Raw genomic sequence first — 23,157 nt, forward strand, 5'->3', positions numbered from 1 at the left:
CCCATACATGAGTTTGCAGTGTATTGTCATTTGGGATATTGTTCTTGCATTCCCCATACTGTATTGCAATATCAACTGTCACACAACGACTTGTCATTGAGCCTGTACAACGTGCTGCGCCCTTCACACCAAACATCTACCTTGCATAATGCTTTACAGTTCTCTCGGCAGGTTGTGGTTTGACCCATTCAACACCATTCTTTGTATACCTTAACCACAGTCGGCCCTGAGCAACCGACAAGATGTGCCATTTCTGATACAGAAGCACATGATGCACAAGCTCCCACAACCATGCCAGTTTTAAACTCTGTAATGTCTTCACTACACATCATAACTGCTATTATGTCACTTTGACTTGCATGACCAGATACAAATCACCAATGCTCTAGCATATGAAGGTAAGGCTTTCTACACTGCAAACTATGTGGAATAGTCAGTCAGGGATGGGGTGCAGTGGTGTATTCGGGCTGGAATGCACTGGAACAACGTTCCGGTACTTTTTCTACATGTTTGTTGTAAACTACACGGTCCACCATTAGAATTATGGAATCCAAATTTTTATGTCCGAACTAGGTTGCAGTCTCATCGTTCTACTGTTGACCAACAAACAAAAAGGGCAGTCACACAAGAATATGTAATCGATCCTGTATGGGAATTTCCATGATTCTTTTGAACAATATTTTTTATATTATTTTGGAGTTTTTGTTTTCGTTTTTTTCTTTTTTGATTTTTAAAAATTTTTTGTTTTTTACTATTGAAATTTTTATTTAATAGTTACAAATAAATACTGAACAAATATTCTAATCTTTGACTTATTTATTTTTGCAAATGAAAAAAAGTGTAGGTAACTATTTGTAGTTAATCGACGAGCGTTCCGATACTATTTTTTTAGCAATACACCTCTGATGGAGTGGTCATAATTCAGTGATCACTGTGTGTGTGTGTGTGTGTGTGTGTGTAGCTCCCAAAGTTTCTGTTCTTTCACACACTCTTTTCCATCTGTGCAAGACTGCATCAAAAGTAAGAGCATGAAAGGTGATACTGTTGTACACTGTGGCATTAATGACATTAAGAGTAGGAATTCTGTGGACTTATTTAATGGACACATGGCAGTGCTGTGAAAAAGTCACAAGTTAAGGTTAAATTTGAAAGTGCCTGCAATCCTGCCCAGACACGATAAGAGGAAGTACATGTTGAGAGTAACTGTCAATCAATTCTGCCCTGCAGAGACTGTGCAAGGCTCACTGAAGTAGAATTTTTCTCAGCGTGGTCAGCCTTGTTAACAGGAGAGGCTGTTTTTACAGTTATAGGATACACTTAAAGAGAAGGGGTGCAAGATTATTCACTTATGCTATAAAAGCAGTGTTATGTGGGTTCAAAAACTGCTAGCTTGGGTGGGGGGAAAATACACAGACTAACAGATGAATAGCAGCCACAGACAGAGGTAAAAATGATTATTGCACTGCTTCTATTGGAACATGCAGAAGTCTGGAAACCAAGGTATCTGGAACTTCAGACTCTGCTGTGGGTCACCAGAGAACAAATAAATAGCATTAGCATAGGCATACGATGCAAGAAAGCAAGCTTATGCAGCACCAGCCAAAAAAAAAAAAACCCTACCATTTCACCCCTCCATGCATTCCAAATGCCTGTCCAGCTCAGCCTTAAATTTATTTAGTTATCAACTTCGACAAAAGATGGATGTCTGTTCCACCAATCAACTACCTGCTGGCTAAAGGCAAATTTCTGTACATCTATTCTACAACTGTCTTTCCTCAATTTGAAACTATGCCCCCCCTCAGGTTATTAATTTGAGCAAGAGGAGGAATCCCATCAGCATTCAGCTTGCTCAACCCATCCAAGGCCTTATACACCTCAATCAGATCATCTCGCACGTGCCTACTCTCCAGGTGCTGCAATTAGCAGAACTTAAGCCTTTCTTGGTAAGAGAACCCCTTTGTTCCCTTCACCAACCTTGTTGCCCTTCTTTGTACTCTTCTAGCAACTCTACATCCTTCCTAAAATGAGGCCTCCAGACCTGTACACAGTACTCTAGGTGTGGCCTTACCATTGCCTTGTATAACGGGATAATCACCTCTCTGTCCCTGCTAGCAAAATTCCTATATATCACTGACAAGACTCCATGACCTGCCCTGGCAGCCCGTCTGCACTGCTCAGTGAACTTCATATTTGACTGCACAATTATTCCCAGTTCTTTTTCACTTTCCACTTCCTTGAGTGTAGTACAACACAGTTGGTACATTTCTCTTTGGTTATTGCTACCCATATGCAGTACTTTGCATTTGTTAATATTAAACTTCAGTTGCCACTTTTGCCCATTTGCCCAACTTATCTATATCCAGTTGGAGTAATATACTGTCTTTAACAACCCTGCCAACCTTTGTATCATCTGCAAACTTTGACATTAAACCTGATATACCTTCATCAATATAATAGGCGCCTCTGTAGCCAGGTGGGCAGGAGCAGCAGTGTGTAGCACACGCTTCTTGATTAGACTGGGGTTCGAGCCAGTGACCACCAAATATGGATTATGCGGAAAGGTCAGGGAATAACCACCACATATCCCCTGAGCAATATGGCCTTAGTTGCTAATGCTCCTAAAAACCAAATAACAAACAAACAAACAATCAATATCATTGATAAATATACAAAACAACAATGGGCCCAACACCGAACCCTGGGGAACTCCACTAATAACATTTATCCACGAAGAGCAGTGTCCATTGATTACCACTCTCTGTTGTCTCTCACTCAACCATCCCTTTATCCATTGTAGCAACTTACCCTTAATGCCATACCTCTCCAATTTGTACAGCAGTCTTCCATGTGCAACAGTATCAAAAGCTTTCCTGAAATCCAAGTATATGATATAAAATTATTTTTGGCATTCAATTCTTTTGTGACCACATCATAGTATCCAAACAAATTGGTCATGCAAGACCTCCCTTTAACAAACCCATGCTGTGTCTTAACTGTTACTGCAGTCTTGTCTAGATGATCCTGCAATGCTTCTTTAACCAGTGATTTCATTATTTTACCAGGAACACAAGTTAAACTAACAGGTCTATAGTTACTTGTGTCACCTTTTGAACCCCCTTTGTGAATTCATGATACATTTGCACACCATCTCAAGTCCATGGGGACCTCCCCTGAGTCCAAAGACGCTCTCATAATTATGGCTAAGAGTTTGGCATTCAATTCTTTTGTGACCACATCATAGTATCCAAACAAATTGGTCATGCAAGACCTCCCTTTAACAAACCCATAATATAAATGGATAGATCCTGTCCACCCAAGGTGCCTTCCCTATGTTTAACTTCAACAATTTCTCCTCCACTTTGCTCTCAATCATGACAAAATCAATTAGCTCCCTGTTTAGAGTTTGATAAACTTCTGACACTCCCCTCATTGGATAACTCTTCATGTGTGAATGTAGATGCAAAATACTCATTCAGTTTATCAGCTACCTGAGCATGATCATCAATAGTCAACCCATCTATGTTAAGTGGTCCAATCTGATTCATCCCTTTCCCTAGAGTTTACATAAGTAAAGAACTCTTTGCTGTTTTTCTTTCCCTCCTTTGCCAAAGATTTCTCGTAATCTGCCTTCGCCTGCCTAACCTCCTTTGTGACTTGATTACAGACTAGCTTATATCTGCCATAGGCTTCTGTGTCGCCTGATAATTTATATTCGTCCCATGCATTTTTCTTCTCTGCCACGAGCCTCATTAATTCATCTTATCCATTTAGGCCTGAACCCTGAACAGTATTTCTTAGTTGGAATGAAAAGCCTAGTAGCCTCCAAAATTAAGTTCCTGAAGGCTTCCATTTAGAATTCAATGTTGGTAACATTATCAGTTGATCCCACTGTACAGAATTTAAAAACTGTCTGAGACCCCTGTAGTCACCTTTATGAAAGCAAAAGCCCTTCCCTTCAGCCTTGATGGTAGTTACAACTTTAAGTAATTTCCACATCAGTACATTGTGATCACTGTCAACCCAGTGGTTCCTTTATCTACAAATTCTTAATGCATGAATAATCATTGCTGATAATCAGATCAAGAGTATTACTCCCTCTGGTTGCCTCTCGAACATGTTGCTGTAGAAAACAGTCATCCGATAAATCCACAAAAGTCTTTCTAGTGTGCGAGTTACCAACCCACAAGTTTCAGTCAATATCTGGAAAGTTAAAATTCCCCATTATAAGATACAGTAAACCCCCGCTATTCGCGGGGGTTACGTTCCTGAGAAATGCCGCGAATACTGAGTTATGGCTCCCATAGTAATAAAGGGGTTCCGTTCCAAAGTATGAAATATATAAGAAAAACTAGTCTAAAATTTTGTCTATTTATGTATTATATGTACCTTCATAATATGACTATGTACATAGACAGTGCATAGTGAAATGCAAGCATATGGCATCGAAATGAAAATAAGAAACAATTTAATATTAAATGTAATATTTATTATAAATTTCAAACAAATCTTTCAAACCAGCGCCTTTACTAGCAAAAAAACTTATCCCGCCAGTGCTATCACCAGTTTCGCTAAAGTGTTGATAAAGGAGTTTTGCCTTTTCACGAATGATGAGTGAACTTGACCGAATTTTATTTTGAGTTCGGTCTTCTATCCACAGATTTAAAGCCTTTTCCATTTTTTCTAATTTAACATCACGAGTTACAGAGTAAATTTTTGAAGCAATTAGTGCGTTTTCACGGACACTACGGCGGATTTTTTCTTCCGATTTCTTGATTGATCGTACCGTTGAGTCATTGATTTTATAATGTTTTGCCACTGATGAGACACTTTCAACGTTAGAAATTGTCTAATAACTGAATTTTACTCGCTAATGTCATCACCTTCTTTGATCTTTTCACAATTCCCTTGTTATTCGTAGCCATATTTTTGTAGGGGTTAGAAAAGAATTTGTCCACAATAAAGTCACTTTCTTCCGTTAACACACTCGAAAAAGTCTGTTTACACTAACACACTGCAAAACGGTAGATTTTTCGCTTTTGTAAGCATATCAATTTATAAATTGATAAATTTATTCAATTTATAAGCATATAAATTAAAAGCAAATGACGAAACCTTCCATGACAAGCGCATAGCACATACTGAACAAGGATTAGCGAGAAACATCCATGCTCGCGATTTTGTCACCCCCCACCACCCACTGAGCGCTGTTTTGACCGGAAAAGATGATTTTAGCCCTGCCCATGTTTTTTTATGGCGGAAAATGTTCACGGCGATTTAAAATTCACATTTTTTTAGGTTTCATTTTATATTCAATCAGCGACCGCGAATAGCGGGGGTTTACTGTATTCTGATTTACTGGCCCACTATTTCTGTGCACAATTATTATAGTCATCAGATTCATTACGCCTATAACACACATCTACTCTTATAGGCTGTGTCAGGGTAACTAAGAGTAAGAACAGGTGCATGTACACTAATGCTAATATTGTAAATGAATTTGAAGTACTAATTACGTCATCAGCAGATATTGTTGGAACATTGGACACATGGTGTCATTCAGACAAGGGATTCAGAATCTGAATATAGGGAGTACAATGTGTACAGAAAGGACAGACTGGAAAAATAAAAATGAGAGGAGAGTATTATATGCCTAATGACTGATGAGTGTAACAAACAACTATACAGAGAAAGAGATTGGGCCAGTAAAACAGAAATCTTATAATGAGGGATTTTAACTTTCATCAGGTGATACGGAAGCCTATGATAGATAAAAAATAGTCTATAATCAAGTCACAAAGGAGGTTAGGCAAGCTACAGCAGATTATGAGAAGTCTCTGGTAAAGAATGCCAAGAAAAGTAGCAAAGACTTCTTTACTTATATTAACAGTAGAAAGAAGGGGTTCAATCACATTGGTCCACTTGATATCAACAGTTTAACTGTTGATGATCCTGCTCAGGTTGCTGACAAATTTAATAGGTATTTTCTATCTACATTCACACAAGAAATTCTTTAGGAAAGGGAATGCCAGATGTACATCAAAATCTAACAGGATTTACATAATTTTGTGATAACTGAGAGGAAAGTGGAAGAGAAATTCCTGAAGCTTGACATAAAAAATGCCTCATGGCATTTTTTTATACTAAGGGAGGCAGCAAAAAAGAGGTAAGCAAACCCTTAGCCATAATTATAAGCACATCTTTGAATTCAGGGGAAGTCCGTATGGAATGGAGATGTGCAAATGTATCCCCAATTCAAAAGGTGATATGAGTAATTAGAGACCTGTTAGTTTAACTTCACTTACAGGGAATATAATGGAGTCTCTGGTTATAGAAGAAATGCAGAACCATCTAGACAGAAATGCAATTATATTGCAGTGGAGTTCCCAAAGGTTCAGTGCTGGGCTCATTGTTTTCTAGATTTATTATTGATAATAATAAAAGTATATTATTGATAATAATAAAAGTATATCAGACAATGTCTGATATATCTTTATTATTATCAATAATAAATACCTTTATTTTTCCAGATGATATACCTTTATTTTTACAGATGATAGAAAAGTTGGTAGGGTGGTAAATGACAGTAATCAAGGTTGGCTACTATTTCAAAATCTAAAAAAATAGGCAGATGAGCTGAGAAATTGCAGATGAAGTTTAACATTGATAAATGCAAGGTACTGCATATGGGTAGTAGTAATAATCTCAGATTAACGTACCAACTGTATTGTACTACACTCAGGGTAGTGGAAAATGAAAAGAGCTTGGTGATAATTGTACATGCAGATATGAATTTTCTAAGCAATGCAGATAGGCTGCCAGGACAGCCTCGTGGTGTTTTGTCAATGATATATAGGAACTTTGCTAGCAGGGATAAGGAAGTGATTATCCCATTGTACAAAGCAATGGTTAGGCTGCATCTTGAGTACTCATACAGGTCTTGAGGCCACATTTTAGGAAGGATATAGATCTTCTGGAAGAGGTTCAGGGAAGGACAATGAGAATTCGTGAGGGGGAACAAAAGGATGGTCTTACCAAGAAATGCTTCAGTTCTGCAAATTCTAGTGCCTGGAGACTACACATTTATGAAGTGATATGATTAAGGTGTTTAAGGATTTGAATGGATTGAGCAAGCTCAATACTGACAGCATTCTTCCTGTTTCCCAGACTACACACATGAAAGGACAAATTCAAACTGAGGAAGGATGGTTGCAGGACAGATGTGCAGCTTGCCTTCAGCAAGCAGGTTGTTTATTGTTGGAACAAACTTCCATCTGTTGTGGAAGTGGATACTGTAGTTGAATAAATTCAAGGAAGAACTAGAAAAATTATTGAAGGAGAGGGCAGGTGATGTGAGAATTTTTCTTTTGGCCGATGTTTTATAAACTTGCTGTCTTGCATCATATGCCACTACTACTAATAATAATATATTAATGAAACTCTTCCATTGACTAGAAATTCTATCCACAGTAATGCTGGTTATGGTATACTACATTCCACCCTCCTGTGCACAACCTTCATATTTGTATTATGGTGTGGTTAATGATGCAAGAAATCAAGCCTATACAACTTCAGCCAAAATAAAAAATATTTTACTTATCCATTCCCTCCAATAGTTTGTCTAGTTCTTCCTCGAATTTATTCAAGCTATCCATTTCCACATCAGATGGAAGTTTATTCCAGCAATCAACCACCCGTTGGCTATAGGCAAACTTCCACACATCTCTTCTGCAAGTATCCTTCCCCAATTTGAATTTATGCCCTCTTGTGTGTGTGTAGTCTGAGCAAAGAGGAAGAAACCTATCTGTATTGAGCTTACTCAATCCATTCAATGCTTTAAATATCTCAATCAGATCACCTCACAGGTGCCTAGTCTCCAGACACTGAAATCTGCAGAACTGAAACCTTTCATGGTAAGGGATCCCCTGTCTTCTCCTCACCAATCTTGTTGCCCTTCTCTGTTCCAACAGCTCTATCTCCTTACTAGAATGAGGCCTTCAAACCTGTATGCAGTACTCAAGATGTGGCCTAACCATTGCCTTATAAAACAGAATAGTCTTCCTTATCCATGCTAGCAAAATTCCTGTATACCATTGACAAAACTCCATGTGCTGTCCTGGCAGCCTTTCTGCACTGCTCAGAGAATTTCATATCTGACTGCACAATTACCCTCCCCTCAGATGTTTTTCATTTTCCAATACCCTGAGTGTAGTACCACACAGTTGGTATATTACTGTGGGGTTACTGCTATCCATATGCAGTACTTTGAATTTATCAATGTTAAACCTCAATTTCCATTTCTTAGCCTAACTGCCCAATTTTTCTATATCTTTTTACAGTAGCATACCGTCATTATTGTTATTAATTACCCTGCCAACCTTCATATCATCTGCAAACTTAGACATTAAGCCTGATATACCTTCATTAATAAATACAGAAAACAACAATAGGCACAAGGCACACCACGGAATGTTGGGGGACTCCACTGATGAAATTAATCCACAAAGAGCAGCATCCATTGATAACTCTCTGTCTTCTCCCATTCAACTAATCCTTTAACTTGCCCTTAATGCCACACTGATCCATTTTGTATAGCAGTCTATTATGTGCAACAGTATCAAGATATTATAGAAGAATATAATGTTAATTAAAAATTAAATCTCATTCTCCAGGATAAAAAAAAGATAATGCATAAATAAATGTAAATGTGCACCCGAGTCCCGCATATAAAAACGCAAATTATTTTTTGATTTTTATTAAAAACATTAACAATAAAAATGAGGGACAATATAAGAATTTATATTTCATATTTTAAATTGATATTATTATAATTATAAAATTAATCTAATATAAAATTAATTTTTTCCTGATGTATTTAATTTTATTATGATATATTTTAAATAATTTAGTTTTTAATAATTTTGTTTTTTTAATTATATGATTATGAATTGAAGGTACATAAACTGTATAATATGAATATTACGCATTACTTTTTAGTAGTAGTAGTGGCAAATGATGCCAGAAAGCAAGCTTATACATCAGCAAAAAAAAAACCATTTCCAATTTCACCTGCCTCTCTCCTCTAATAATTTATCCAGTTCTTTTTTTAATATATTCAAACTACCCAACTCCATAACACCAGATGGGTGTTTGTTTCAACAATCAACTATCCTCTGGCTGAAGGCAAATTTCTGCACATCCAAACTGCAATCAACCTTCTTCAGTTTGAATTTATGCCCCTCATGTAGTCTTGGCACTGAGCAAGAGGAAAGATTCCATCAGTACTGAACTTACTCAAGCCTTGAACACCTCAATGAGATCTCCTCACAGGTGACTCATCTCCAGATGCTGCAAATTTGCAAAACTGAGGTGTTTCCTGGTAAGAGCACCCTTTTGCTTCCTCACTTTCTCGTAATCTGCCTTCGCCTGCTTAACCTCCTTTGTGACCTGATTACAGACTAGCTTATATCTGCCATAGGCTTCTGAGTAGCTTGATAATTTATATGCATCCCATGCATTTTTCTTCTCTGTTACGAGTCTCAGTTCATTAGATAACCATTTAGGCCTAAACCTTGAACAATATTTCTTAATAGGTATGAAACTTTTAGTAGCATCCACGATTAATTCCTTGAATGCTGGATGGGATCTTACTCTTCCTTACTCTTCTCTGCACCCATTCCAACAAATCCACATGCTTGCTAAAATGAGTCTTCCAGACCTGTTTGCAATTTGGGCTCTACAGCTGATTAAAGATTAAGAACTGCTGAGAAAAATGAGGAAATCAATGTTATACATTATCAAAGCTATTCTCGAATGTCTGTGTTCACAGTCTTTACCCTTGAATTGTGCATTTATAAAAGACATCATTCACTGTGCAAAAGATCTTGATAAAGAACTGAGTCCGTGATATTAACCAGAATTAAAGAATACAGTGGATTCCGGTTAACTGGGACACATCGAGACTAGTGCACTTTGGCCCAATTAAGGGGCTGCCCCAATTATACAAAGTTTCACATCAATAGTCATAAAGATATAAAACAAAAGGCAAACTACTATTTCACTGAGCAACAAATTATTTATTCATATAAATTTCAGAATAAATTAGAGACAAATATTTAATATTTAAATATTCTTAATGCAGAACTTTCCATTTTCATTCATCGTCAATATCAACATCATTAATGACCTGTCCGAGGATACGTATGTTGTCCTTAAAATCCTTCTATCTAATCCTATTAAAGCAAAATACACAACAAATTAGATAGAGAAAGATATTTGATATTTAAAATTTTAATTTACATAACAAACATGCACATACTTGCCCTTCAACTTTTAGTTCCTAATTGTCACTCATGGAGGAATTTAGGGTTACAGTGCAACGAGGCTTGGAACTTTTCCTGATAACCAACAGTTTCTTTTTATCAGTTCCTGACATAGTAGTAGTAGTGGCATGTGATGCAAGAAAGCAAGTGTATGAGCTTAAGCAGCATCAGCCAAAAAAAAAATAAAAAAAATTACACCATTCCCTCCAAATGCCTGTCCAGTTCCTCCTTAAATTTATTTAACCTATCATGTAAACTGTACACTGATGTTTGTTTGTTATTTGGTTTTTAGGAGCATTAGCAACAAAGGCCATATTGCTCCGGGATATGCGGTGGTCATTCCCTGACCTTTCCGCATCCTCCGTATTTGGTGGTGACAGGCTCGAACCCCGGTCTAATCAAGAAGCGTGTGCTACGCACTGCTGCTCCTTCCCACCTGGCTATGGAGGCACCTCTGTACACTGATACTCTGCAGGGTATCAGTGTACCCTGCAGTGTTCTTTTGATTGACTGTGAGTGAACAAAATCAGAACAGACATCTAGCACAGATAATGGATTGCATTCGTTGCCTTCCTGCATGAAGTATCATCATAACCCTTCAATGAATTTCCTGGCATCCTGTGTAGTCACTCATGCAAGTGCAGATGTGTCACCTTCATAACTTTCCTTGCCTTCTGATTCCTCATCTTGGTGTTTTGATAGAATGCTTTCAACCATTGCATCTAACCCCAGGGGTTCACATCTGGTGAGTATGGGCTTGGCACACCCAGGGTCCTGAGCTGGATATCATCTCTTTCTTGGTGATTCCCTTCTACTTTTGACTCTCTCTCTCTCTCTCTCTCTCTCTCTCTCTCTCTCTCTCTCTCTCTCCTCTCTCTCTCTCTCTCTCTCTCTCTCTCTCTCTCTCTCTCTCTCTCTCTCTCTCTCTCTCTCTCTCTCTCTCTCTCTCTCTCTCTCTCTCTCAGGGTTATTCGGGAACTTTTTTTTTCCCCCCTGGTGCAGCATAAGCCTCAGGCTTCCTTGCATCATATGGATATTAATAATAATAATAATCCTCACAATCTTCATTTTTATTGTAACATTCAATATTATTGTCAATACCTTCAAATTTTTCATAGTTCCTAACTTTTTGCAGTTCCGAAATGGCTTCATCTTCACTTTTGGCTGTTTCTGGCATTTCCAAGCCTGAAAGCTTCAAACCACAGTGAGAAAAACAGTTCTGAATTGTCTTACTGCTTATTTCTTGCCAACTATTGGCAACAAACTGTACTGCCTGGAGAAGGTTAATCTTTGCACTCACTTCCTTGGCTGTGGATGTCAGTAGATTTTCTTCAATCGCTTCTAGGATGTGGTTCGCTAACTTTCCGCAGTACATCTTCCAATTTTTTACAATTCCCATATCCATTGCCTGCACCAAAGATGTTGTGTTGGCAGGCAGAAATTCCAGCTGGATGTTTTTCAAATATTCTGAATACTTATGGTGTGCCATAAGTATTCAGAATATTTGAAATATTCTGAATTGTCAAGAATCAGAACTTGTTCTTGATTTCTGCTGCGATTCCACATTCCACCTTGTTAACCATTCCTTAAAAATTTCGGAAGCCTTCCATGCCTTCTTATTAGCATAGTATTCGACTGGTAAACTGTCCATTCTTAGCCCCTTAAAGCATTGAGGCTTGGTACTTTTCCCAATAACCAACAGCTTCTTTTTATCAGTTCCTGACATAGTAGAAGTAGTGGCATGTGATGCAAGAAAGCAAGTGTATGAGCTTATGCAGCATCAGCCAAAAAAAAAAAAAAAACACACCATTCCCTCCAAATGCCTGTCCAGTTCCTCCTTAAATTTATTTAACCTATCAGCTTCCACAACGACAGATGGAAGTTTGTTCCAGCAATTAACCACCCGCTGGCTAAAGGTGAATTGCCGCACATCTATTCTGCATCTGTCTTTTCTTAATTTAAATTTATGCCCCCTTAGGCTTGTAATCTGAACAAGTGGAGGGATCCCATCAGAATTCAGCGTGCTCAACCCATTCAAGGCCTTATACACCTCAATCAGATCACTGTGCAGGTGCCTAGTCTCCAGCCACTGCAATTTGCAGAACTTAAGCCTCTCTTGGTAAGAGGATCCCTTCATTCCCCTCACCAATCTTGTTGCCCTTCTCTGTACATGCTCAAGTAAATCTACATCCTTCCTAAAATTAGGCCTCCAGACCTGTATGCAGTACTCAAGGCGTGGCCTGACCATTGCCTTATACAGAGGGACAATCACCTCCTTTTCCCTGCTAGCAAAATTCCTATATATCATTGACAAAACCCCATGACCTGCCCTGGCAGCCTGTCTGCATTGCTCAGAAAACTTCATATCTGACTGCACAATTACTCCCAGGCCCTTTCATTTTCTACCACTTTAAGTGTAGTACCACACAGTTGGTACGTTTCTCTGGGGTTACTTCTACCCATATGCAGTACATTGCATTTGTCAAGGTTAAATTTCAGTTGCCACTTCTTAGCCCAACTGCCCAAATTTTCTAGATCCTGTTGCAGTAGCACACTGCCATTACTGTCATTAACAACCCTGCCAACCTTTGTATTATCTGCAAACTTCGACACTTATCTTGATATACCTTCATCAATATCATTGATAAATATACAAAACAACAGTGGACCCAACACCGAACCCTGTGGGACTCCACTAATAACATTAGTCCACAAAGAGCAGCACCCATTGATTACCACCCTCTATCTTCTCCCACTCAACCATCCTTTTATCTATTGTGGCAACTTACCCTTAATACCATTCTGCTCCAATTTGTACAATAGTTTTCCATGCGCAACAGTGTCAAAAGCTTTCCTGAAATCCAAATATACGATATCAAAATTATTTTTTGCATCCAGTTCCTTTGTAACCACATCATAATATCCTATCAAATTTGTCAGACAAGATGTTCCCTTAACAAACCCATGCTGTGTCTGAATTATTGCTGCAGTCTTGTCTAGATGATCCTGCAATGCATCTTTAACCAGTGACTCCATTATTTTACCCCGAACAGAAGTTAAACTAACTGGTCAATAATTACTCTTGTCACCCTTTGATCCCTCTTTGTGAATTGGGGATACATTTGCACATCTCCAGTCCGTGGGGACCTCCCCTGAGTCCAAGGATGCTCTCATAATTATGGCTAAGGGTTTTCTAAGTTGCTTTGCTGCCTCCTTTAATATAACTGGATAGATCCCATCCATCCTAGGTGCTTTTTCTTATGTTTAACTTCAACAATTTCTCCTCCACTTTGCTCTCAGTTATTACAAAATCATTAAGCACCCTGCTACAATTTGATAACCTTCTGCCATTTTCAAACCTTAATAACTCCTCACGTGTGAATGTAGATGCAGAATACTCATTCAGTTTGTTTGCTATCTGAGCAGGATCATCAACAGTCGAACCATCGATATCAAGTGGACCAATCAGATTCATCCCCTTCCTTTTAGAGTTTATATAAGTAAAGAAATCCTTGCTGTTTTTCTTAGCATCCTTTGCCAAAGATTTCTCGTAATCTGCCTTCGCCTGCCTAACCTCCTTTGTGACCTGATTACAGACTAGCTTATATCTGCCATAGGCTTCTGAGTTGCTTGATAATTTATATGCATCCCATGCATTTTTATTCTCTGTCATGAGTCCCATTAGTTCATTAGACCATGTTTGAATAACATAACACAGTTATATGATCCACTGCTTTCTTTGAACCCGACAGTGTTACACGATTGTAGCACAGAGAACCGTCTGGTGTGGCCCAATAAAACAGGCCTGTTTCATCAGCACTGTAGATAACATCTGCACAAAATTTCAGAAGATGGGTAGTTTCTTGGATTTCCATTCTTCTGCACTTACAGAATCAGCACTATCTTTTTCACCATGTGCTTTCTTGAATTTAATCTCATGCCTACATTTCCATCGAGACAACCAACCATCCGTTGCTATAAAATTAACATGACCCAGCCTCTTAGCTAGCTCCTCTGACTTCTTTTTCAAAGTTGGACCACTGATGCACACTTCTCGTCCAGTTACAATGGAGAACCATTGATTGATTTATGGTGTCCTCAACATCAGGATCCTTACCTTGCTGTTTACGTTTTTAGGATGTTCCCTGTTTTTCATCATGTGTCCATTCTTCTCGCAGTTTATCTTGCTGGTGTATCAAGTATGCAATTGTAGATTTCGGTACTCGTTATTCTGATAAATGATGATGACTGACGACATTTAGCCGAGTGGTCATGCACGAGGGTGCATAACTACACGTTCTTTGAGTGACTGGGATTCAAGAGAGAGAGTCAGAGAGAGAGAGTAAGGATGCCATCAGTTTTCAGTTTACTCAATCCATTTAAAGTCTTAAATGCTTCAATCAGGTCTCCTCACACTGCCTAGTCTCTGCAAACTACAATGGAGCATTGCAATTTGCAGAGCTGAAGTCTTCCTTGATAAGAGTGTCCTGTGTCCCTGACTATTCTTGCTGCTTGTCTCTGCACCCATTCCAACGGATTCACATCCTCTCTAAAATGAAGCTTCTAGATCTATATGCAATACTCAATATATGATCCAACCATTACCTTATACAACAGGATAATCACCTACTTGTTCCTACTGGCAAAATTCCTGTGTATCATTGAATGTCATGTACAATTACACCTAGGTCTCTCATTCTCCACCACCCAATCAAGTATGTTATTCTGAGATTACTGCTGCCCATATGCAGTACTTTGCATTTATCAATGAAACCTCGATTGCCGCTCCTCAGTTCGACCGTTCAATTTTTTCTAGGTCTTTTTATAATACACCTTGATTCCTGTCATTAATCACCATACCAACTTTTGTATTGTCATAGACGATAAACTTAATATGCCTTCAATTCGTATTGTTAACAACTATTGAAAACAGTAAGGGACCAAGCACTGAACCCCGAGGGATTCCACTAATAACATTAATCCAAGAATGGCAGTGCCCATTTAAACCATCCTCTATTTTTTTCCACTCAACCATTCCTTCATCCATATTTTTTCATATCAGTAACTCATCTAATACCACACAACTCTAATTTGTATAGCAGTTTTTTTAGGTATAAATTATTTTTGTATCTAGTTTCTTTGTTACTGTGTCATAGTAGCTAATCAGATTGGTAAGACAGGATCTCCCCTTAGCAAATGCAAGCTGTGATTTCTGTATAACTGCATTCCTATTAAGATGATTCTGCAATACTTTTTTACCTAGAACAGAAGTCAAGATCACAGTTATGTAATTACTCACTCTGCCCTTTGGAAAGTGGGAATGCATTTGTACATATCCAGTCCATAGGAACCTTTGATGGAATCAAAGATGCTCTCATAATTATGGTCAAAGTTATGCACACATCTTTTCTTGCTTCTTTTAATATTATTGAATACATTCCATCAGCCCAGGTGCCTTATTTACTTTTATCTTCAACAATCTCTCTCCTTCCCTCCCAATCTCTTCTCAGCTATCACAAAATCATTTAGCTCCCAGTTATAAACTTGATATACTTCAGACATTTCATAGTCAGAAGTCAAAATATGCATTAAAGACAAAGTATCATAAAGTACAGCAGAAATTTGGTTATTCACACCTATGGGACCAAGGATCTTTCCAATACAAATTTTTTGGATAATCAATTTTAAACGCTATATATCTATAGCATAAAATGTAAGCAGAAAAAAAATTAATGAGAGAAAATTACAGTAATTTGCATTTATTATTTTCACATTATTTATTAAACATGCTTAAACATATTTAAAATAATTGCTAATGTTTTCTACTTGACAGATGCCAGTCTTTCTTTCTGTTAAAAATTCTATATTTTCTTCAAAAACATTTAAGTGGTTCACATTCAATTCTTTTTTTGACTGGGCCATTTACTTGATCTGAAGGGCGTTAAACTCTGAACTAAATGTTGGGTTCTGTAGCATATTATTATTACTGGCCATATGGTGCACCAGCTAAAAAAAATTTGAGTTACCCTGAGAGAGAGAGAGAGAGAGAGAGAGAGAGAGAGAGAGAGAGAGAGAGTCAGAAGTAGAAGGGAATCACCAAGAAGGAGAAGAATGATGTTATCCAGCTCGGGATCCTGAGTGTGCCAAGCCCATACTCACCAGATGTGAGCCCCTGGCATATATCCATCATAATACCTTTCAATTTCTGACTGATTCGGAATAATATTTAATGATGAAAATGTTTCATCTGTCAAAACATGATAATGTGGGTCATCTGCATTTTGATTCTTCCATATTCCCTTAGTCATACTTAAAATACTGTATTTTTAAGTTATGGTAAATTTGTAATCTTATTATTATTATTTTTTTTTAATGACAAAGTTTTTATGCATAATATCAGTGTGGATTGTATAAGAATAAGAAGTGACACAGATAACATTTACTATCCTTCATTCATAATGCCTTATATTCATACAATAGTTTTTAAAGTTAAGTATTAAGTGTGTCAATTTCTTTGTGTAAAATTAGGGAAAAAAGTAAAATTGAAACAATTTTCGGTTAGTTGAAATTTTGGATAACTGGAAATATTGTCATATATTATATAGATTGACGATATTACAAGGTTCACACATTGTACAAATTCAATTATTTATCTATAGATTATCTTGTAGGCCTATGCTGTGATTATTTGAGTGATGTGGGCGAACAAAAATTTTAATCTGGCTCTGCCTGCCCTCACAGTTTGTCCCCCTGCTGCCGCCACCACCACCAGAAAAACTGTTTATCCTCACCTGGTTGGTCATTGGTATGAATAAGGAAGTGGCAGTTGATATTCCAATTATTCTCATTGTAGACCCTACTGTAAGAAAATACGATGTAGATCAAAGTGGCTACTTTCAGTTTGTTTTAAGCAGCCACTCTCAAAAATCCAGATGTCCCTATACATGCTTTTGTAGAGTATTTTGTTTATATGCATTGATTATTGAAGGAAAATCTATTGAATGTAAATCACTTAATGGAAAGACTATTTGAGCACAAACAAAATTAACCCCCTCCTCCCAAAAAAATCCTGGTTTTTAGTAAGTACTGTAATCAAAATACGTACTCCAGATGTGCCACCATGCACATATCGTCGGTGAAATGGTAAGAAAACCGACGAGGTAGATTAGAGGCAGAATTTGTAGTTGCATTTCTGAATTAGCAGTCATTCCACCATGGTTGTGTTTGTTATATCTTCAATACGAATCTGCACTTTAATAAAAATAAACCAAATTATTTTCATACAAATCTTATCTTACTGACTTTTTTTTTTTCTAAACCAGTATACAGAAAATTACTCACCAAAACAACACGAACTTCAACATTTTTAATTGCAATCTTTTAAAAGGAATATCTCAGACTTAGCTGAAGTCTTCCTAACTGCTAACAAAAAATATTTCTTTTATAGTCGTTTATAAAAATGATATAAAGTGAAAATACACATTATGTGTTACTGATTTAAAAAAGAATTACAGTATACGTAAAGGAAGCCAAACAAACAAACATCCCCTAAATTTAATCTCGCTCTAACCAGACAATCGTATCATATCTTACTACTCTGTGGTTAAACAGGTAAAACCGAAGCAGATAATTATTTCTGCAGAATAAAATTCCCCGCACTGAAATCGGATTCCCTATACTTTGCCAATATTAGACAAAAGAAAGAAAAGAAGGTATAGTCATCGATTTTTTTTTTTTAATGTCTCAACGAATAAAAAAAAAAAAGGCATTTTATTATTTGGGAGAAGCAAGAAGCAATCCGAAGAATTCAAGACTTTATTATCATGGCAGATTATTTATTATTTATTATGGCAAACGTAATTAAAAATAAAACATAATTAATATTCGCATTTGAAGTGACAAACGATCTAAGGAAGCCAGTTTATCCAGCATCAGCAAAAAAAAAAATAAATAAATAAATAAAATAAAATAATAATAAATAAATAATCTGTCCATTCCCTCTGTAATAACTTGTCTAATTCTTCTTTACATTTATTGGTAAAATCCAAATCTTGGGTACTACTCCATATTTCGACAAACGGACAGGAAAAAAAGCAGTGATTGGCAAGTGTCACTCACTGCTTTCCCGATACTGTCCTCCTAGGTTGATATTATTATTATTATTATTATTAGCCATATGGTACAAGGAAGCCTGAGGCTTATGCTGCACCAGCCATAAAAAAAAAAAAAAAATTCCCGAGTTACCCCCTGTGTGTGTGTGTGTGTGTGTGTGTGTGTGTGTGTGTGTGAGAGAGAGAGAGAGAGAGAGAAGTAGAAAGGCATCACCAAGAAAGAGAAGAATGATGATATCCAGCTCAGGATCCTGGGTTTGCCAAGCCCATACTCACCAGATGTGAGCCCCCTAGGGTATTTCCTCCCAACCCACATGCCTCTGTTCCTAAAACAGCGGGATGTGAGATAAACACCCTATCTAAACTAAGCACCCCCCCCCGCCTCGACGACCCAAAACAATCAGAAAGAAAACGCCTTCACAATAATCGTCCAATCAGAGAACTCGACCGTAGACTCCGTCTACGACCACACCCACTGCGCGGAGACAAGTCGCGCACTCGTAAAGCGAAAACTCGTAAAGCGGAAATTAAATCCCATAGACATAATGTTAAAAATATGGGTTACGTTCTCAACAATGAAATTAGTTTATGTTTAAACAATGATTGATTTATCCAAAGAAATTAAAACGTAGCCTGTAAAATCAAGCAAATTATAATAATAAAGAAATTATTTATGACTTACAAATGTTAAAGAATGTTTATTCTTCATCATCGACTAAATGCACACTCGTTGATCAGTTATTATTGGCCCGGCACACGTTGGTTTGTTGCACAAGGAGACATCTTCTTCAGAAATGCTTCAAGAGGCGTATGTTTCCAAGATTATCTTCTATTTTCTTTATAAATTTCAATAGATGCATAAGCATTTTTTAACGGAAAGCACAAATTGGAACTAACATGATTTTCGCGGAGTTACAAGTTTATGAAGCTTAAAAAAAAAGGAATGAAGAGAAGATTCTGCAAATTTGTTTATGTTTTTTATATGTTTGAAGATTTCAGTGAAGCGGAAACCGATTTCACCATAATAACGCAAAAAACCACACAGTTCCAACTATCGGTATTTTCGCAAATGCAATAACATCGAGTTTACTACCCGTTTGTAATTGCTTCCACTAACATTTTCTGTTAGTGCAAGCCCAATAAACCGGAAAGTGCAAATTGTTTTTATTGTTTTATGACCTCCAGAAATGTGCTTTAGAAAAATATTACAAAGGCGTTCAAAATTGGTTCTTATAAAAGAACATATGATAACGATGAAAGTGTAGTGCATTTTAGTAATTTGAATTGGTAACTGATATAATTTGCACTATAAAAACGACCTTTTAGAAAGTTATATAGCAAAAATTTCAACTTCCGAGGTCGTGGAACGAATTACCAAAAAACAATGTGTTATTGGGTTCACATTACAAATGGTGGCTCTGGAACGGATTAATTTCGTAAAGCTGGGTACATTGTATTGTATAGCTACGCGCGCGTGGTCTGAAATGCGGTATTTACGAATGTTTAACATTCATTTTTTGCAATTAATGTTCATATTTTAGATTTTGTTGATACTTGATACTTTGAAAAAAAAAAAGAAAAAACTCGTAAAGCGAGAACTGCCTGTAATGAATTTAGCCTACCCACTTCCGCGACACTGAATGGAAGCATTTTTCTGTACAATTAACTATAAAAACTTGAAACAATAAACTGCCCTCTTGGCGAAAGCAAATTTCTACGCATTGACTCTGCAACCATCTTTCCGCAATTAAAATTTATGCTCCGTTTCATCCAAAAAAACAGATGGAATTTTGTTCAAACAATCAACTACTTCTATGATTACAAATTGTGTTTAGTCTTTTCTTTTTTCATAAGTTTTAGTGATAGTGCCAGTCAGTCTTTATAATAAAGATATTTTTGATACGAATGTAATAGCTCATTATATTTATTCTTCCCTTTCCTCCTTTGATTTACGTTTGCTTCTGACCCGCGTTTCCTTAAGCTTGAAATTGTTTTGTTTGAAATGTAGCTAAACCCTTCAGTCCTGTAAGTTTGATCTCTGCATAAATGAAAAATAATTAAAATCATGTTTAGACAAAATAAGTCATATTTTTAGAAGTCTTTTTCTGAAACTGCAAAGAAAAGAGCAAAGTACTAGTTATCGTACTAGTTATTGCGTACTAGTTATCGCCTATTCACAAGGTTGGTTAAGAGGGTCTGTTCTCTTATTAACTTGATTGCAGGCTTATATTTATCGAAGGTTTCTCTGTCTCCTGACAACTTATAATCATCCCATATCCCATGCATTTTTATTCTTTTCCACTAAACTTATCTGTTCATAGACATTTATTTTGTTCTAACTGAAAACCGTGAACAATGTTGCTTAGTATGATTGAAGATTTCAGAAGCTTCTATAATTACTTTCCTGAACGACATTTAGACTTTGCATTTGACTAAAACTATAGTAAGCCAACTTTTTTCGAAACAAAGTCCCACCGTTTACTCTTATAGTAATTATTATTTTGAATAAATCTATTAATATACTTTGTTCAATACTGTGTAATGTCCCGTTTTTTAAAGATTCTTAATTCATGAGGACTTACTGCAGGTAATCAGATCAAGAAAATTGATTTCTATTCATGCTTCTCTAACTTGTTCGTTATAGAATGCAGTCATTTAGTAATTTAAGAAACTGAGTGAGCTGCCAACACAGAAGTTTCAGTCAATACACAGAAACTTAAACTCGTCCATAGTAAGACATTCTGATTTGTTGACTCAATGTGCCTGTATTCTGAATATACGCTACTTCCAAAAAATCCTCGGAAACATGTCTGTTTCATACTGTCGTCAGAGAAATATCGTGTCGGACTCCTTTCACTACTACTATCCATTCCTTCCACGTTGGTGTGCTTTTACGAGGAAGGTGATCAAAAGTAGATGATTATCCCTTTGTATAAGGCAATGGTCAGGCCATCCCTTGGGTACTGCGTACAGGTTTCGAGGCCTCATTTTAGGAAGGATGTAGATTTTCTTGAGCGTGTACATAGAAGGGCATCAAGATTGATGAGGGGAATGAAGGGATGCTCTTACCGAGAGATGCTTAAGTTCTAAAAATTGCAGCGGATGGAGACTAGACTCCTGCGAGGTGATCTGATTAAGGTGTATAAGGCGTTGAATGGGTTGAGCACGCTGAATTCTAATGGGATTCTTCCACTTGCTCAGATTATGAACCTAAGGGGCCATCAATTCAAATTGAGGAAAGACAGTTGTAAATTGGATGTGTGAAAATTTGCCTTTAGCCAGCGGGTGATTAATTGCTGGAAAAAACTCCCGCCTGTCGTTATGGAAGTTGATAGCGTAAATAAATTTAAGAAGGAACTGGATAAACATTAGAGGGAATGGTTGTGTGAATTTTTTTTTTTTTTTTTGGCTAATGCTACATAAGCTCATACGCTTGCTTTCTTGTATCACATGCTTCTATTACTATTCCCAACAAATTGCGATAGATTACATCTAGAGCAGGGGTTTATTAGTTAAGAAACACATAAAATCCAAGGTCGACATGGCTGGACCGTGCAGTGTCAAATCAGTTTGGTGACATAAGCACTGGGAAAGCAAAACTGGGAGTAGGAGTATGTCATAGCCTAATGACTCTGTTGAGTATAATAAACAACTGTACAGAGAAATAGAGTGGGCCAGTATATCATGCCTATAATAGGGGATTTTAATTTTCAAGATATCGACTGGAATTTGTGGATTGGTCACTCACACACTAGCAAGACTTTTGTGGATTTATTGGATGATTGTTTTCTACAGCAGCAGCAGCATGTTCGGGAGACAACTAGAGGGAGTAATGTTCTTGATCTGATTATCAGCAGAGAATCTTCATGCATTAATAATCTGCAGATAAAGGAACCAGTAGGGGGCAGTGATCACAGTGTGCTGAAGTGTGATTTACCCAAAGATGAAAAGGGAAGGGTTTTTGCTTTCGTAAAGGTGACTACGGTTGTCCGAGGTAGTATTTAAATTCTATACGGTGGAACCAACTGATGATCTTACAAACAGCAAATTCAAAATGGGAAGAATTCAAAGAGTTAATCTTGGAAGCTAGTAGGTTTTTCACACCAACTAAGAAATATTGTTCAAGGTTTAGGCCTAAATGGATGTCAGATGAACTAATTAGACATGTGGCAGAGAAGAAAAATGCATGGGATACATACAACTTCACAGGTGACACAGAAGCCTGTGATAGATATAAGCTGTTCTGTAACCAAATCGCAAAGAAGGTTAGGCAGATTACGAGAAATCTTTGATAAAGGATGCAAAGAAAAACAGCTGAGAGTTCTTTACTTATGTAACCTCTAGAAGAAAGAGGATGAATCAGATTGGTCCACTTGATATTGATTATTCAACTGTTGATGATCCTGCTAAGGTAGCTGATAAACTAACCGAGTATTTTGCATCTACATTCACACATGACGAGTTATTGCGAAGGGGAATGCCAGAGGTGAATTAAACTGTGGCAGTGAGCTAGTCGATTTTGTAATAACTGTGAGCAAAGTAGAGGAGAAATTGTGGAAGGTAAACATAAAAAAGGCACCTGGGGTGGGTGGGATCTATCCAGTTGTATTAAAGGAGGCAGCACCGAAAGTAAGACAGACCCCTTAGCCATAATTATGACAGCTTTCTTGGACTCAGGGGAGGTACGCATGGACTGGAGATGTGCATATGTGACCCCAATTCACAAA

General features: G+C 37.2%; 1 protein-coding gene across 1 annotated transcript in view; it reads right to left on the reverse strand.

Moving 5' to 3' along the window:
- The window catches only part of LOC150091516 (pleckstrin homology domain-containing family J member 1-like), a 38,273-nt gene extending 20,518 nt beyond the window's left edge, over window positions 1-17,755 (reverse strand). Inside the window, exon 1 of the mRNA XM_090368720.1 lies at window positions 17,661-17,755. The gene's annotated coding sequence lies outside the window, so the exon portion shown is untranslated. The remainder of the gene's footprint in view (window positions 1-17,660) is intronic.
- Window positions 17,756-23,157: the final 5,402 nt, after the last annotated feature.

This window comes from Mastigoproctus giganteus, chromosome 1 (assembly GCF_048544385.1).
Source record: "Mastigoproctus giganteus isolate SK-2022 chromosome 1, ASM4854438v1, whole genome shotgun sequence".
Classification (NCBI taxonomy): Eukaryota; Metazoa; Arthropoda; class Arachnida; order Uropygi; family Thelyphonidae; genus Mastigoproctus; species Mastigoproctus giganteus.